The sequence below is a fragment of the Callorhinus ursinus genome, unplaced genomic scaffold (assembly GCF_003265705.2).
Source record: "Callorhinus ursinus isolate GAN/ISIS: 27379988/994484 unplaced genomic scaffold, GSC_fseal_2.0 scaffold10, whole genome shotgun sequence".
In the NCBI taxonomy this organism is placed as follows: Eukaryota; Metazoa; Chordata; class Mammalia; order Carnivora; family Otariidae; genus Callorhinus; species Callorhinus ursinus.
Window position 1 is genome coordinate 71,202,676 of NW_027397072.1, and position 15,904 is coordinate 71,218,579.

General features: G+C 39.0%; 1 non-coding gene across 1 annotated transcript; it reads right to left on the reverse strand.

The window, feature by feature from the left end:
* Positions 1–13,431: 13,431 nt before the first annotated feature.
* On the reverse strand, positions 13,432–13,538 carry LOC112821745 (U6 spliceosomal RNA). Its single transcript, XR_003207526.1, has one exon. It is a non-coding gene; the product is annotated as a U6 spliceosomal RNA (small nuclear RNA).
* Between the last annotated feature and the right edge of the window lie 2,366 nt (positions 13,539–15,904).

The following is a 15,904-nucleotide window of genomic DNA, read 5'->3' on the forward strand; positions in this document are numbered from 1 at the left end:
TTCATTGATTTCTGCTCTGATCTTTATTATTTCTCTTCTTCTGCTGGGTTTAGGCCTTATTCGCTGTTCTTTCTCCAGCTCCTTTAGGTGTAGGGTTAGGCTGTGTATTTGAGACCTTTCTTGTTTCTTGAGAAAGGCTTGTATCGCTATATACTTTCCTCTTAGGACTGCCTTTGCTGCATCCCAAAGATTTTGAACAGTTGTGTTTTCATTTTCATTGGTTTCCATGAATTTTTTTAATTCTTCTTTAATTTCCTGGTTTACCCATTCATTCTTTAGTAGGATGCTCTTTAACCTCCATGTATTTGAGTTCTTTCCGACTTTCCTCTTGTGATTGAGTTCTAGTTTCAAAGCATTGTGGTCTGAAAATATGCAAGGAATGATCCCAATCTTTTGGTACCAGTTGAGACTCGATTTTTGACCTAGGATGTGATCTATTCTGGAGAATGTTCCATGGGCACTAGAGAAGAATGTGTATTCTGTTGCTTTGGGTTGGAATGTTCTGAATATATCTGTGAGGTCCATTTGGTCCAGTGTGTCATTTAAAGTCTTTATTTCCTTGTTGATCTTTTGCTTAGATGATCTGTCCATTTCAGTGAGGGGGGTGTTACAGTCCCCTGCTATTATTGTATTGTTGTCGATGTGTTTCTTTGCTTTTGTTATTAATTGGCTTATATAATTGGCTGCTCCCATGTTCGGGGCATAGATATTTACAATTGTTAGATCTTCTTGTTGGATAGACCCTTTAAGTAGGATATAGTGTCCTTCCTCATCTCTTATTACAGTCTTTGTTTTAAAATCTAATTTGTCTGATAGAAGGATTGCCACCCCAGCCTTCTTCTGGTGTCCATTAGCATGGTAAATCGTTTTCCACCCCCTCACTTTCAATCTGGGGGTGTCTTAGGGTCTAAAATGAGTCTCTTGCAGACAGCATATTGATGGGTCTTGTTTTTTAATCCAATCTGATAGGCTGTGTCTTTTGATTGGGGCGTTTAGCCCATTTACATTCAGGGTAACTATTGAAAGATACAAAGTTAGTGCCATTGTACTGCCTGTAAGGTGACTGTTACTGCCTATTGTCTGTGTTCCTTTCTGATCTATGTTACTTTTAGGCTCTCTCTTTGCTTAGAGGACCCCTTTCAATATTTCTTGTAGGGCTGGTTTCGTGTTTGCAAATTCCTTCAGTTTTTGTTTGTCCTGGAAGCTTTCTATTTCTCCTTCTATTTTCAATGACAGCCTAGCTGGATATAGTATTCTTGGCCACATGTTTTTCTCATTTAGTGCTCTGAATATATCATGCCAGTCCTTTCTGGCCTGCCAGGTCTCTGTGAATAGGTCTGTTGCCAATCTAATGTTTCTACCATTGTAGGTTACAGATCTCTTCTCCCGAGCTGTTTTCAGGATTTTCTCTTTGTCTCTGAGACTGGTAAGTTTTACTATTAGATGTCAGGGTGTTGACCTATTTTTATTGATTTTGAGGGGGGTTCTCTGTGCCTCCTGGATTTTGATGCCTGTTTCCTTCCCCAAATTAGGGAAGTTCTCTGCTATAATTTGCTCCAATATACTTTCTGCCCCTCTCTTTCTTTTTCTTCTGGTATCCCAATTATTCTAATATTGTTTTGTCTTATGGTACCACTTATCTCTCGATTCTGCCCTCATGATCCAGTAGTTGTTTATCTCTCTTTTTCTCGGCTTCTTTATTTTCCATCATTTGGTCTTCTGTATCACTAATTCTCTCTTTTGCCTCATTTATCTTAGCAGTTAGAGCCTCCATTTTTGATTGCACCTCCTTAATAGCCTTTTTCCTTTTGACTTGGTTAGATTTTAGTTCTTTTATTTCTCCAGAAAGGGTTTCTCTAATAACTTCCATGCTTTTTTGAAGCCCAGCTAGTATCTTTATAATCATTCTGAACTCTAGTTCCAACATCTTACTAATGTCCCTATTGATTAGGTCCCTGGCCGTCAGTTCTGCCTTTTGTTCTTTTTTCTGAGGTGATTTTTTCTGTCTTGTCATCTTGTCTAAGGAGAAAAGATGAATGAGAGCACAAATGCTACCAGGGTAACAATGACCCCAGAAAAATATACACTAAACAAATCAGAAGAGACCTGAAACCATGAAAAAAGAAAGGGAAAGGAGGAAAAAAGAAAAAAAAAGGAAAATAAAAAGATTTAAAAAAAAGGAATATGATCAAATATAATCAGACTGGTAAATAGATCAGTGCCACACACTAGATTTTGGGCATATTTTGTTCTGTTAGAAAAAACTGCCTCCCAAAATTTTAAAGAAAGAAAAGTTTATATATGTACAAAAATAAGGGTAAATATGATGAAGGGATGGAATCTCACTGTAAAGATGAAAATTATAAGAGATTTTATAAAAGGAATTGGTAAGAAGTTGGTTGAAAAAAGAAAGAATAGTATTAAAAAAAAAAAGGGAGAGAATGTGATCAGGCAGGAGACTAGAACAAAGCCATACACAGGAGATTTAGGATATATTTTGGTCCATCAGAAGAAACTGTATCCCAAAATTTTAAAGAGAGAACAACTTATATATACCAAAAATAAAGTTAACTATTATGAAGAGATAGAATATGACTCTAAAAATGAAAAATAAAAAAGATTTTTTTAAAAGGGGATTGATAAGATGTTAGTTGAAAAAGGAGAGAAAAAGAAAAAGTTAAAAAAAAATTTTGAAAGACTAAAGAATCATGGGGAAAAAGCCATGAATTATATGTCCAGTATTCCCCTAGCGCTGCAGTTGTGTCGTTCTCATTGATTTGTAAACTTGGTCTTGGCTGGCTGTTCTTGTTGATCTTCTGGGGGAGGGGCCTATTGCCGTGGTTCCCAAATGTCTTTGCCGGAGGCAGAATTGCCCCGCCCTTGTCCGTCCGGGCTAAGCAGTCTGCTTGGGTTTGCTCTCGGGAGCTTTTGTTCCCTGCAAGCTTTCCCTACAGCTTTGGAGGACGAGCATGAAAATGGTGGCCTCCCAATCCCTGCCCAGGAGGAGCCGAGAACTCGGGGCTCCACTCCTCAGTAATCCCCCAGAGAAAAGCAGTCAGTCACTCCCGTCTCACCGGTCTCCAGCTGCACTACATGCTCACCCAGCCTGTGACCGAGCATTTCTGTCTTTGGCACATGACCCTGTGTGGAGTCTCCAAACCCAGCAGATCCCTGCGATGTGCTCCCACACTGCTCCTCCCGGGGTAGGAAGGGGAGTTTCCCCGGATCTGCCACTTGTTAGGTCCCTGCTGGAGGAGCAGTGGCCCGACTGGGCCACAGATCACAGTTTATGGCAACCCCGAGCTGAGAGCCCGCGCCTCGGCTCCGTCTCTGCAGCCGGCTTCCCCGCTCCGATACCTGGGAGCTCTGCTGCACTCAGTCACCCCTGGTCTTTCTGTGACCCCGAGGGTCCTGAGACCACACTGTCCCGCAAGGGTTCCACTCCCCGCTTAGCCACTGGAGTGACGTCCGTCAGAGGAGCTGACTTCTAAAAGTTCAGATTTTGTGCTCCGCGGCTCTATAACTTGCCGGTAGTGGCCGATGGAGTCCCCCTCCCCCGCCATCTATCCTCCCGAATATCGCCTCGGATTCACTTCTCCGCACGTCCTACCTTCCAGAAAGTGGTCGCTTTTCTGTTCGGAGAGTTGCTGATATTCTTTTCTTCGATCCCCTATTGAGTTCATAGGTGTTCAGAATGGTTTGATCCGCATCTAGCTGAATTCCTGGGACCAGACAAAATTTAGGTCTCCTACTCCTCTGCCATCTTGCTCCAAATCCACATCCACATTTCTTTACCTTTCCTTCTTTATCTCCTGACTCTCTTAGCTATGTCATTATTTTATATTGCCAAGTTTTATAACATTTATATTTCCTCCTATAAATATATCAAAGTCTTCTGTTTTAGTTTTATTCTAAACCTTTAATACCACTTATGAGAATATATGACATGATTACTAATTACTAAGGATTACTAATTGTACAATCAAGTGGTATGATTGGGTCTGTAAGAAAGGAAATATAACCTTAGGTCACTGAATCTGTGCCACATGAAGAATGTTCCAAGTATCAAGGTCCAATGGATTCTCTTACTCCGTTTCCCAAACTGCTGAAAAGAGTTAAGCATTATAGTTGCTTCATGCAGAGACCCTGATTTCACCACATTGCCACTTTTTCCAAGTTTTTAATTGCCTATTTTCCCTATTTTTGGTAGAAGAGATATTAACATCCTCCACTTAACAGTAATTAGAATCCACTTTATTCTTGAAGGTACTCCTTATTCTAATATAAATCAGGATTTCTGGTTTTTCTGAACAAATATAATCCTGTGGGCTATTGAAATTCTAGGTTACTTCTATTGTTTGCTAAATCCCCTACTTTTGCTCAATTTTTATTTCATTTTGCTGCAGTGGTTTATTTTTCTTGTTGTTTTTAAGAAATGGGTATGTAGGAAATAAACTTTTCTAGATTTTAGAGATTTGAAAATATCCTTTTTTCTTAACTTTATTGATATTTGGGTTGGGTACAAAGTAATTTTGGGGTTCAGAATCACTTTCATTCATAATTTGTTAGTAGCATCAAGTATGTAAATAAGAAAATGGGTTTAACTCAGGTTCTTATGCTTTTATTGGCAACATACGTGCTCATGACAAGCCTTTTAAAGTGTTATCTCTTTCTCTGTGACATCTTAACACTCTGTCTAGATGTGGGTGTTTTTCTGTCTACATACTCGATTTGTGATTGAGAGGAATGTCTCTCAGGTGAGACTATACTCTAAAGTTGGATGTGCCACTAACAGTGGGAACTTGTATAAGTTAAAGATTGAATCATACTTTACTCAAACGTAAAATAAGAATGTTTAACCTTTAGTGTTAAGTAAAGACTACACAATTAAATACATCATACAATTGTGAAGATTAAAACATTGCCCTTGATGAACAATAGTAAATATGTCATCATGTTCAGTGCTCAGCAGATCCTTTCAGTCTAAACATGTTCTGTGCCTTTCCTAAGCTCTTTTTTTTTCTTTGATAATTTCTTCCCATTCATTTCCATTGTTTTTCATTCTTGGGCCTCCAAATAGATACTGTTCTTTCAGGATTGATTGCCCCATACTTTTTATTTATTTTTTTTCAGGCTCTGTGTTTTTTTAATTTACCTTAGAATATTTCCTTCATCATTATTAGAACACTTACTATGCTTGGTTTTTATTGTCTGTAGGCAAGTCTATTTTTAATTTTTAAGAACTTTTTCTTGTTATTTGGTAAGATATAAGATGGCAGCTTGTTCTTGTGTAGTTGGATACAACTTAAAATTTCTCTGTGGATACTAATCACATTCAGTTTTCCCTCCCTGCCCCTGTGGTCCTCTGCAATATTCCTTATGTTCCATATATGAGTGAAACCATAAGATAATTACCTTTCTCTGCTTGTCTTATTACACTTAGCATAATCCCCTCCAGTTCCATCCATGTGGAAGCAAATGGTGGGTATTCATCCATTCTGATGGCTGAACAATAGTCCATTGTATATATGTACCACATCTTTATCCATTCGTCTGCTGAAGGACATCTCAGCTCCTTCCACAGTTTGGCTGTGTGGACATTACTGCTATGCACATAGGGGTGCAAGTGCCCCTTCTTTTCACTACGTCTGTATCTTTGGGGTAAATACCTAGTAGTGCAGTTGCTGGGTCGTAGGGTATCTCTATTTTTAACATCTTGAGGAACCTCCATACTGCTTTCCAGAGTGGCTGTACCAGCTTGCATTCCCACCAACAGTGTAAGAGGGTTCCCCTTTCTCCACATCCTCACCAATACTTGTTTCCTGTCTTGTTAATTTTTGCCATTCTAACAGGTATAAGGTGGTATCTTATTGTGGTTTTGATTTGTATTTCCCTGATGGCTAGTGATATTGAACATTTTTTTCATGTGTCTGTTAGCCATTTGTATGTCTTCTTTGGAGAAGTGTGTGTTCATGTCTCCTGCCCATTTTTTGACAGGTTTATTTGTTTTTTTGGGTGTTGGGTTTGAGAAGTTCTTTATAGATCTTGGATATCAGCCCTTTATCTGTAATGTCATTTGCAAATAACTTCTCCCATTCCGTGGGTTACCTCTTAGTTTTGTTGACTATTTCTTTTGCTGTGCAAAAGTATTTTATCTTGATGAACTCCCAAAAATTCATTTTTGCTTTTGTTTCCTTGCCTTTAGAGACGTATCTTGAAAGAGGCTGCTGTGGCCAGTGTCAAAGAGATTACTGCCTATATTCTCCTCCAGGATTTTGATGGATTCCTGTCTCACATTTAGGTCTTTCATCCATTTTGAGTTTATCTTTGTGTATGGTGTAAGGGAATGGTCCAGTTTCATTTTTCTGCATGTGGCTGTCCAATTTTTCTAGCACCATTTATTGAAGCGACTTTTTTCCGTTGGATATTCTTTCCTAATTTGTCAATGATTAGTTGACCATAGAGTTGAGGGTCCATTTCTGGTGTTTCTGTTCTATTGATCTATGTATCTGTTTTTGTGCCAGTGCCATACTGTCTTGATGATCACAGCTTTGTAATATAGCTGGAAGTCAGGCATTGTGATGCCCCACCTTTGGTTTTTTTGGCTGTTGTTTTTTTTTTTTTTTCCAATAATTCCCTGTTGATTTGGGGTCTTTTCTGGCTCCATACAAATTTTAGGATTGTTTGTTCCAGCTCTGTGAAAAATGTCAATGGTATTGTGATAGGGATTGTGTTGAAAGTGTAGATTGGGTATTTACCCCAAAGATACAAATGTAGTGAAAAGAAGGGCCACATGCACCCCAATGTTCATAGCAGCAATGTCCACAATAGCCAAACTGTGGAAAGAGCCGAGATGCCCTTCAACAGACGGATGGATAAAGAAGATGTGGTCCATATATACAATGGAATATTACTCAGCCATCAGAAAGGATGAATACCCAACTTTTGCATCAACATGGATGGAACTGGAGGGGATTATGCTGAGTGAAATAAGTCAAGCAGAGAAAGTCAATTATCATATGGTTTCACTTATTTGTGGAACATAAGGAACAGCATGGAGGACATTAGGAGAAGGAAGGGAAAAATGAAGGGGGGGAATCGGAGGGGGAGATGAACCATGAGAGACTATGGACTCTGGGAAACAAACTGAGGGTTTTAGAGGGGGTGGGGGGATGGGTGAGCTCAGTGATGGGTATTAAGGAGGGCACGTACTGCATGGAGCACTGGGTGTTATACTCAAACAATCATGGAACACTACATCAAAAACTTATAATGTACTGTATGGTGACAACATAGCATATTAAAAAATAAGAAAAGAAAGTGTAGATTGCTCTGGGCAGCACAGACATTTTCACAATGTTTATTCTTCTAATCCATGAGCATGGAATGTTTTTCACTCTCTTTGTGTGTTCCTCAATTTCTTTCACAAGTGTTCTGTAGTTTCTAGAGTATAGATCCTTTACCTCTTTGGTTAGGTTTATTCCTAGGTATCTTATCACAATTTTTAAAATGAACATTTTTTTCTCCTCCATGAATTAAAATATTTTTACCCCTATGGTTAGCTGTCCCGCTTGTTCATCTTGGCTCTTTGTCCCATTTGTTTTGTTGGTTTTATTTTTATCAAAGCTGTTCACTGGTTGCCTTTTAATATATATGGATAACAAATTATGTTGATTGATATAGGTAAATGGCTCTGGTTTGCTCTCCATTTAATGACTCCTTTCCTCCTACATTCTTTCCCTCTAAACAGGGGATTTACTATGCGCTCCGTGGAAGAAGCTACCTCTACTGAGGGACAGGTTTCTCTTCGGAGGTTATAAGTGGAGGTGTAGAGAGAGGCATACTACTGCAGTAAAAAGTCTATTTTGGAGATGGAGCATTAGCATATTTCCCACTCGATCCCTCTGCCTTGCATTCTACCACATTCCTGCCTAGAGTTGATTCCAACTCTGCTTTGTTTTTCTCCCATCAGCCACACCTGGAGCTTTTGCCTTCCCCAGAATTTGCTTTTAACCTGGGCACCAAACATCCTACTGATACCTCACTATGCAGGTAATGGTGACAGGGCCACCATGACTGTTTTAAGTCTAGTGCTATGTGAAATCTTGATCCAGAATAGAAAGAGCCTGTTAGAGAGTTTACTTGATCTTCTTCCTGCTGGCCTCAGAGCAAAACAACAAGCTTGTGGCACAGGTTAGATATGGATCAGTGTTTTCAATGCTTTATGGTATCATCCTTTGACCAATCCAGAGCAAGATTGCATACAGTCTTCCTGTTCATTTATTATCCCCAAACCTCATGTTTAAATGTCTCTAAACAACTATCTGGTATATGGAGCTTTTCCTGAAGGCTCTTATTGACCTCCTGAAATAAGAGGTGACTTCACATTGTTTTCTCCTTCTCCAGTTACACATTCAGTTCCCACAGTGATGATCAGTGGAGTTCAGGAATTTGCCCTTGTAACTTATCCTTCCTGCACATGTTGCCTCTGTTTCCAGGACTGGGATTTTGTTTTGTGTTACCTTGACTCTGAAACATATTTTTGTCTGCTTGACAGCTCCCTGAAGCCAACTTCTTGAATGAAAACCACTGCCCATCTAGTTTCCAGCCAGACCTTTCCTCTAACCCATTCCCATTGACGTTGCTTGACAGTATTCTTTAGGGATCCTGGATCTTTCTATTGTCACAACTTGGATTTGGTGCCTGGAGATAAGGGAAGGAATGCTGTCATTGGACTACCATCCAGATCTGCTGTAATTCAGCCCTCCCTGTCTTTCAGCCACCATTATGCTTCTCCCTAAGCCCTGGTATCTGATATATAAATACTTACATCAGATCCCACTGTTTATCCAGGACTTATTTTTATTGTACAGATATTTTTCTAAAAATATTCAATGGTAAGAAAATGAAAATTTTCTCCTAGGTTTGGGCTCAGGAATTCTCAAGAAAGTGACACTCAAGTGCTGACCATCAAACTGATTCCTAGAAGAAAACCTTAATTCTGATCTGCACGTTTCTAAAAAGAGAACTATGTTGTAGAGAACAGATCTCTAGTCAGCCAGTCTCACTGCAGAAAACAGTTGCTATGTAGAAGTCAAATATAGAATAATATTAGAGCCCAAAGTGACCTTAATAACCACCTAATCCAAATTTTTCATTTTATAAGCTGAGACCAGAGGTGCTAAGTATCTCACTTAAGGACTCTCAGCTTCTTAGCGACAGAGCCAGTACTAGAACCCAAGTGTTCTGATTCATAACAGAATATAATTGTGTTTACAAATTTATATTTTGGGTAATTAATATTCCTAACAAAAGTTATAAGCATGAAGATAGCTAATATTCTTTGTCCTCTTACTATAGTACTTACCACAGCCTGTACTATTATCTCTCCAGGGTCTCATTCGGTCCTTGGGATAATTCCGTGAAGTAGGTACCTATTATTATTCCCATTTCACAGATAAGGACCCTGGCAGTTCATGCATTACAATAATTTGAGTAGCAGCCCAGATTAAAATCTAAGGAAAAGATGGTCATAACTCAGAATGAAAACCTAGTTTCTGTTATCATAAAGGAGGAAAGGAGAACTAAAAGGCAACAGTTAATACAAGTTTGAAATTTATCTTCTCATATATGTTTGTCATTACAACTCACTGGGCTGTCATGCCATGAGCCAAAAATGAGGCTGCAAAATGCCTTTGGCGATCATGTCTTTTCCTGGTTTTATTTGAGTTAAATGAAGAGACAGGAGACCTAGCTTATTGCTTAGTATTGCTAAGCCAGGGCATCCAGTTGTTCACATTCTTATTCACATTGCTGTTTATTTTCCTAGCTTTGAGTTCCCAAGACCTCCTTCCCAGGCTCTTCTCCCAACACTCTTAGGTCAGAAGGCTGACGATGATCAAGATGAGAGACTGGGGATGAACATTGTTACAAACTGAGTCTGGGGGCTAAGGAACACCAACCTTCATCCTCAGGGGGCTGTGGAAGAAATGGCTAAATGCAGTCATTGCAAAGAAATCAACAGATTGTCCCGACTACCTCCATCGCCTTCTGCGATTAACCTTCTCTTCCTTTGGATGCTTTTTATCTGGCTTGACTATGTTTTTCCTTTAAATTGGCAGTCTGTGAGCATTTTGTGGGGAGAAGAGACAGGAGAGGGAAAATGACTTGAAATATGGTTGTGGGTGTTTTTTAACAAGTTCTCGAAAAACCTTAAAAAAGACCTTTTTAAAAAAAAAACTCTGTGAATTACCTTCTTTTGCTTTAAAAATATAGAATGTTCAGTGTTCCACACTAGTTCATGATATACACCCTTTAGGGTAGAAAAGAATGATCTCATTTTAGGCACCCAACCATAACAGAATAATTCCTTTCTTTAAAAAGAAACTTCTACTACTAAAGTTCAATGTATGAGAATACATGGAACATATACATTAGACACATTAACCTAAGGATAACAATTACTAGCTTTACCTTAAGTAAAGCTTTACCTATGTAAATAATTTTAGAGGAAAACCCATCATAATTTCAAAAATGACATCTTTCATTTTTTCAACTGTGCCTTTTTAGCTCTCCTTTACTTTTCTTCTAAGAATACTGGGAAATTGTCATTTTGAAAGTCAACTCCACAACATCTTCAAGTTGTAAACCATGAGGACAACAGCAAAATCTTTAGCCAGAGATCAAGTTACGGTGAAGAACCCAAAACAAAGCAAGACCTCTGCTTTGGATTTGGATTCTAAAATGTCTTTATGGGATTCTAAACATGGTAGACATGATCTGCCAGAGATCTCCATTCATTTATTCAAATCAAGTGATCGTACTTCTAGCTATACCATTTACAGACATGTTTAATGCCATCTTGGCATTTAAATGAAAGGTATTGAGGTTCCCATGGCCTGTGTCCACAATATGGTGGGCTCAATTCTGAAAAATAGAAAATATGCTATTGCAAAGTCAACATATGGCTCCCCCATGATAGAGATCTGCCTAAACATTGCAGAGAGCATATGGCAAAGGAATTTTGTAGACAAAGTGGTATAGTCAAGAATGAGAAGATGATTTTGGGCTTGCTGCCTTTCTACTTTTCTATCATAAAACTAAGTCAAGAAATTAGTTGGTCTTAAACATGCACACACTAACTGAAAAATAAAAGTTTATCTGTTGAGTTGCAGAGTGACATCCTTATTTTGCCTGGAAATGTCAGAAATATGAAGTATACATGGCTCCTGATAAGATAAGGCATTTTTGAAAACTTGTTCTAGTATATTATACAAATGAGTACAGTAAACACTTTTGGGGTATCTTTTTAATTCAAAAGCTATCTGAGTTTCTCCAGTAATTGAACTGTGAGCCACGGTTTGGTTCTCCACCACGATTAAATTTAAACTGTGATTCTGAATCCCCTGGTCATAGCTGATTACCCAAGCTGAGACAGTCTAATTCTCTCTCCCAGAAATGGAGAATTGGGATTGATCAAGAACAGATCATTCATTTCTAAGTGTCACTGGCACTGAGTATAGAAACCTGGGATACATGGGGTAGTCTGGATCTCTGTAAGAACAAAAGAGACACAGAGAGACTTCTAGTTGTCCTGGTTCTTCATAAGACCCAACCCTAGTTGGCCTTTGTACTCAGTCATATACTACTTTACTATTAGAGTCCCTTTCTCTTTTTGCTTAAACTAGTCTTTTTTTTTTTCTGAGAGGAGGACTTTTGATGAATATACATATTGTCATGAGATCCTATAAAGGAATGAATTACAAATACTAAGATGGAGGGAGAGGAGGGTAAAGTTGGAAGCCTTCATGGCCTGTCTTTTCCTTTTACTTTTTTTTCCTTCATAGCTTATTGTATACTTTCTAATTTCATCTAAAATCCCTTTCTTCAAGTAGTTTCATGGTAGAAAAATAACTTCTTAAGTTTTGTGCCTTTTTTGACCCACACTCAGCACAGTGCTGGAATTCCTAGGAGGACAACCTGTGTTTATTATTGATTTTATTTTTTATTTATTTTAAGTTTTTATTTTAATTCCAGTTACTTAACATACAGTGTTACATTAGTTTCAGTTGTGCAATATAGTAATTTAGCAGTTCTGTACTATTATTGATTTTTTTTAAGATTTTATTTATTTATTCGACAGAGAGAGAGACAGCGAGAGAGGGAACACAAGCAGGGGGAGTGGGAGAGGGAGAAGCAGACTCCCTGCCCATCAGGGAGCCCGATGCGGGGCTCGATCCCAGGACCCTGGGATCATGACCTGCGCCGAAAGCAGACGCTTAACAACTGAGCCACCCAGGCGCCCCACTATTATTGATTTTAAAAATACTTGTAAAAAATGTCCCATAATTCCAAGTGAGGCAATTTCCATTTTTCTTTCCTCCTTTTCCTCCACTGCCTTTTCCCTTCCAGATAGGGAGTTAGGGAACTGCAAAAAACCACTACATAGAAGGCCCATTTTCTATGAAGAAGGAATGTCTGCCCTCATAAGGAATATGTCATTGGAATTTATTGCTGAATGGTTGGCCATTCTGGAGAAAGTCCCTTGCAATTATATGATCTAATAATCACTGCTGATAAATCATTTTTTAAAAACAAGAGAAACTGTTGAAGGTTTGCCGAACAAATCTCTGAAATGTGACAATTGGATCTGCAGTTTATTTCTCTAATTAAAAGACAGTCTTTTAATGCCCAACTTCTTTGTAAAAATGAATGTTTCTACAATTTCTTTTTCTGAAAAAGGGAATTATCCCACAGTTTAATCAGAGAAATTGCAGCACAAGTTCATCTCTTAGTGGGAGAGAGACCCCACATAAAATTCAGAAAATTTAGTGAGAGCAGCAGAACAAATGGGATATTATATGAGTGACAATGATCTCAGCTTTCTTTCTAATATGAAAAGACAGCTGGGTTGAGGCCCTTGGGCCACCTGCTGCTGGAAGAAAAATGTTTGAATCCTCAGTACCTTTCATTTGCTAGTTTGTGGAGGTGAGAATGTGGGGCTCACAGCATGAGCTGGAGAAATAAGTTAAATTTCATCTGCTCATCTCTTCCCACCTTTCGCCTACAGAAGGTTTCTAATTGAAGTCTCTGCCAAGGAAATGTCAGCCTAATATCTACTTGAAACTTGATTTGGGAGTTTTTCTGGGGTTATTGGGACTTTATTCATTCCTTTGAAAATGAAATATATTTTACAGTTTTTGTTAGGCCTATTACCTGTTTGGTTGTTGTTGTTGTTTTGTATCTATGACAGTAGTGGATTACAGTGGTGCTCCTTCCCAAAACATACAGCTTCAGAAACAGCGAAAATGCTCTGATTGTGGTTACAGGGTAAGTTAAAACTATAATTCCTTAGCCATTTGTTCATTCTGCCCTCACCCCAGTGGATGGTGCAAAATGCCTCATCTTTATACTTATATTGTATTTTAGTTTTTAAATATGGAATGCTTTGTGGATTTGTGTATCACACCTGCACAGGGGCCGTGCTAATCTTCTCTGTACTGTTCCAATTTTAGCATATGTGCTGCCAAAGGGAGCACAAGCATTATACTTTTAAATAAATAATTACACGTGTTTGTTTTACAAGTGTATCCTTTACTTAGAAAAACATTTTGCCACAAAATATATTAGTTCCCGAAGGATAAGGTAACTACATATGTAATTAGTGCATGAAATTCAAGACCACACTTTTGGTTTTTGCCTTCAGCCCTAAGTTTTCCTAACCACCAGTTACTCCTGGGCATTTCATAAGAACACCATTTGGACAGTTAACACAATTTGTGTCTGCCCCTTCAATTATTGCAGCTTCTAGGCAGCTTCTTTATCTTGGCAGCAACAAACCCTACACAGAACCAGCACCTGATATTTCTTTTAAGGGGGAAACAGACTGTTCACACAGGAAGAGAATGGGAGGGGGAGGACAACTTCACACAGGTGGAAGATTCATTTTTACATAGAAGTAATGAAGTCAGTAGGAGGAGGGTAGCTGATAACCCCCAGAGAGCAAGGCTTCCAACCAAGTCATTAATGGTTGGACATGGCTTAGTCCATTTCCTTCACATAAATGATACATTGAATCTAAGCCAGCATGTGGTACTTCTATTGCAGTGAGGGTTTCCTGAGAAATCATGCCCTGAAAATGAAAGATACATTAAGAGGTTTTGGACATATACACATCCTCCTCCATGAGGAAGTCTTGGTATCGTCTTTTCTTTCCACCAGTGCTGCCCTTGAGTCTATCAGTCTGGGCGTGAATATTCGCTGCAGCTTCCTTGCTGGTCAGGCGGCTGCAGGATCCTTGCCAGTCGTCCGCTGTACCGTTGCCAGTGCGCAGTGCTACAAAGCATATTTGATCACGTCTGTCTGCCTTGATTATAACCGCAGACTGTTTCTTTCTCTAGCACTTTCAAGAAACCGGGGTGAGGTCCTATAGATCAAAGGAGTTCAGAAACCCATCCTAGTCTGTCTCTCCCAAAAGTGCAAAATCCTTGACTGCTCTCCCCAGACAGGTAATAGCAAGATACCCAAAGTCCATTTTACCTTCTTCCAAGGATATCCTTTTCCCTTTCCCTTAAGGTCTGGGGGTTCCTATACATATGTAAAGTGATGGAGAACAACATCATGGGATCAGGCCAATGTCATTACACAGAATGTGGTGAATGAATGACAGAGGCTTGATACAAACATGTAGAGGAAGAAAAGCAATTTTCTCTCTACACTTCTGAGTTCTCAGAGGAGACTCCTGTACTAAAAGACACATGAACGAGAGAAAAGCAGGAGGCTATTAATATGTATACCTCATGTATGTATATATGGGAGATACTCAGGGAAAATTGAGTAACTTCCTGAGGTGGCTTAGAATTCAGGCTTAAATACCATTTTAATAGGGGAAGGGTAGGAGGATGTAGTATTCTTAGGGGAGAGTAAATGATTCCTAGGGAAAAATGAATAGGTTCTTAGATTAGATGGGAGGTATGACAGTTTGTGACACAGTTTGAGTGTATACTTCTCTCCTGTGATAAGAGTCTCCCTGGTTGATGAAATCCCTCTGGGAAGAGCTTTAGAAATGGTGAAATTTTTTGGTAGAAAGGGGAGGAAAACAAGTTATTTCTAGAAAAGATTTGGACTATATGAAAGCAAGATACTCTCCCAGTAGGTAAGGCTGACCTTATAAGTTTGGTCCAAAATTCAGTAGTGGAGGCAGGTTCATTGTCTCCTGAGGTATTATCTATCACCAGTGATGGAGTCAAGCTCCTTTGTAACAGTAATGGAGGGAACAATTACTTTCCAACAATGGGGTCAGTTAGAGGCCCTCAAGAAAGTACTGTAGGTCTATAATTGTATATCATGTACATTAACTCCTGGCATGCAAATCAACCTTACAAATACTGGGAGGACTGAGTCCATTGTCCACCACAGCACAGAAGAGCAACCACCAAGCCCAGTGATAAACGCTTCTCAGAGTGAGACCATCCTTTTCTCCCAGAAAGACTGGGACTATTTCCCATTCATTTCCCCTTTGAAGACTGGCAAACATCAGTGATTCTAAGATATCTAGTCTCTATTTACTCTCTAGCAAAAGATGGCAGTATCTGTTGCTAAAGAAGAGAACAAAACCAAACCAAAGCATTGAAAACATCACAACAACACAAATGAGACACAAAATAACTTCCAGGAGCTTGCCTCAACCTACATCTTGACCTTTAACTTTTATCAACCATATGTTGAATTCTACTCTTCAATAATGGCATTATCTGTCATTCCACAAAGGGTCCTCTTATTGTCAGAATTGCTCCTATGGCTACCTAGAACTTCCTCTTTAATTCCAAAGCCTTGTGACATCTCACTTATTATTCAGGACACTTACTCCCATTCCAGCCTTCAGTAAGCTCTAGGCAGATCTGCA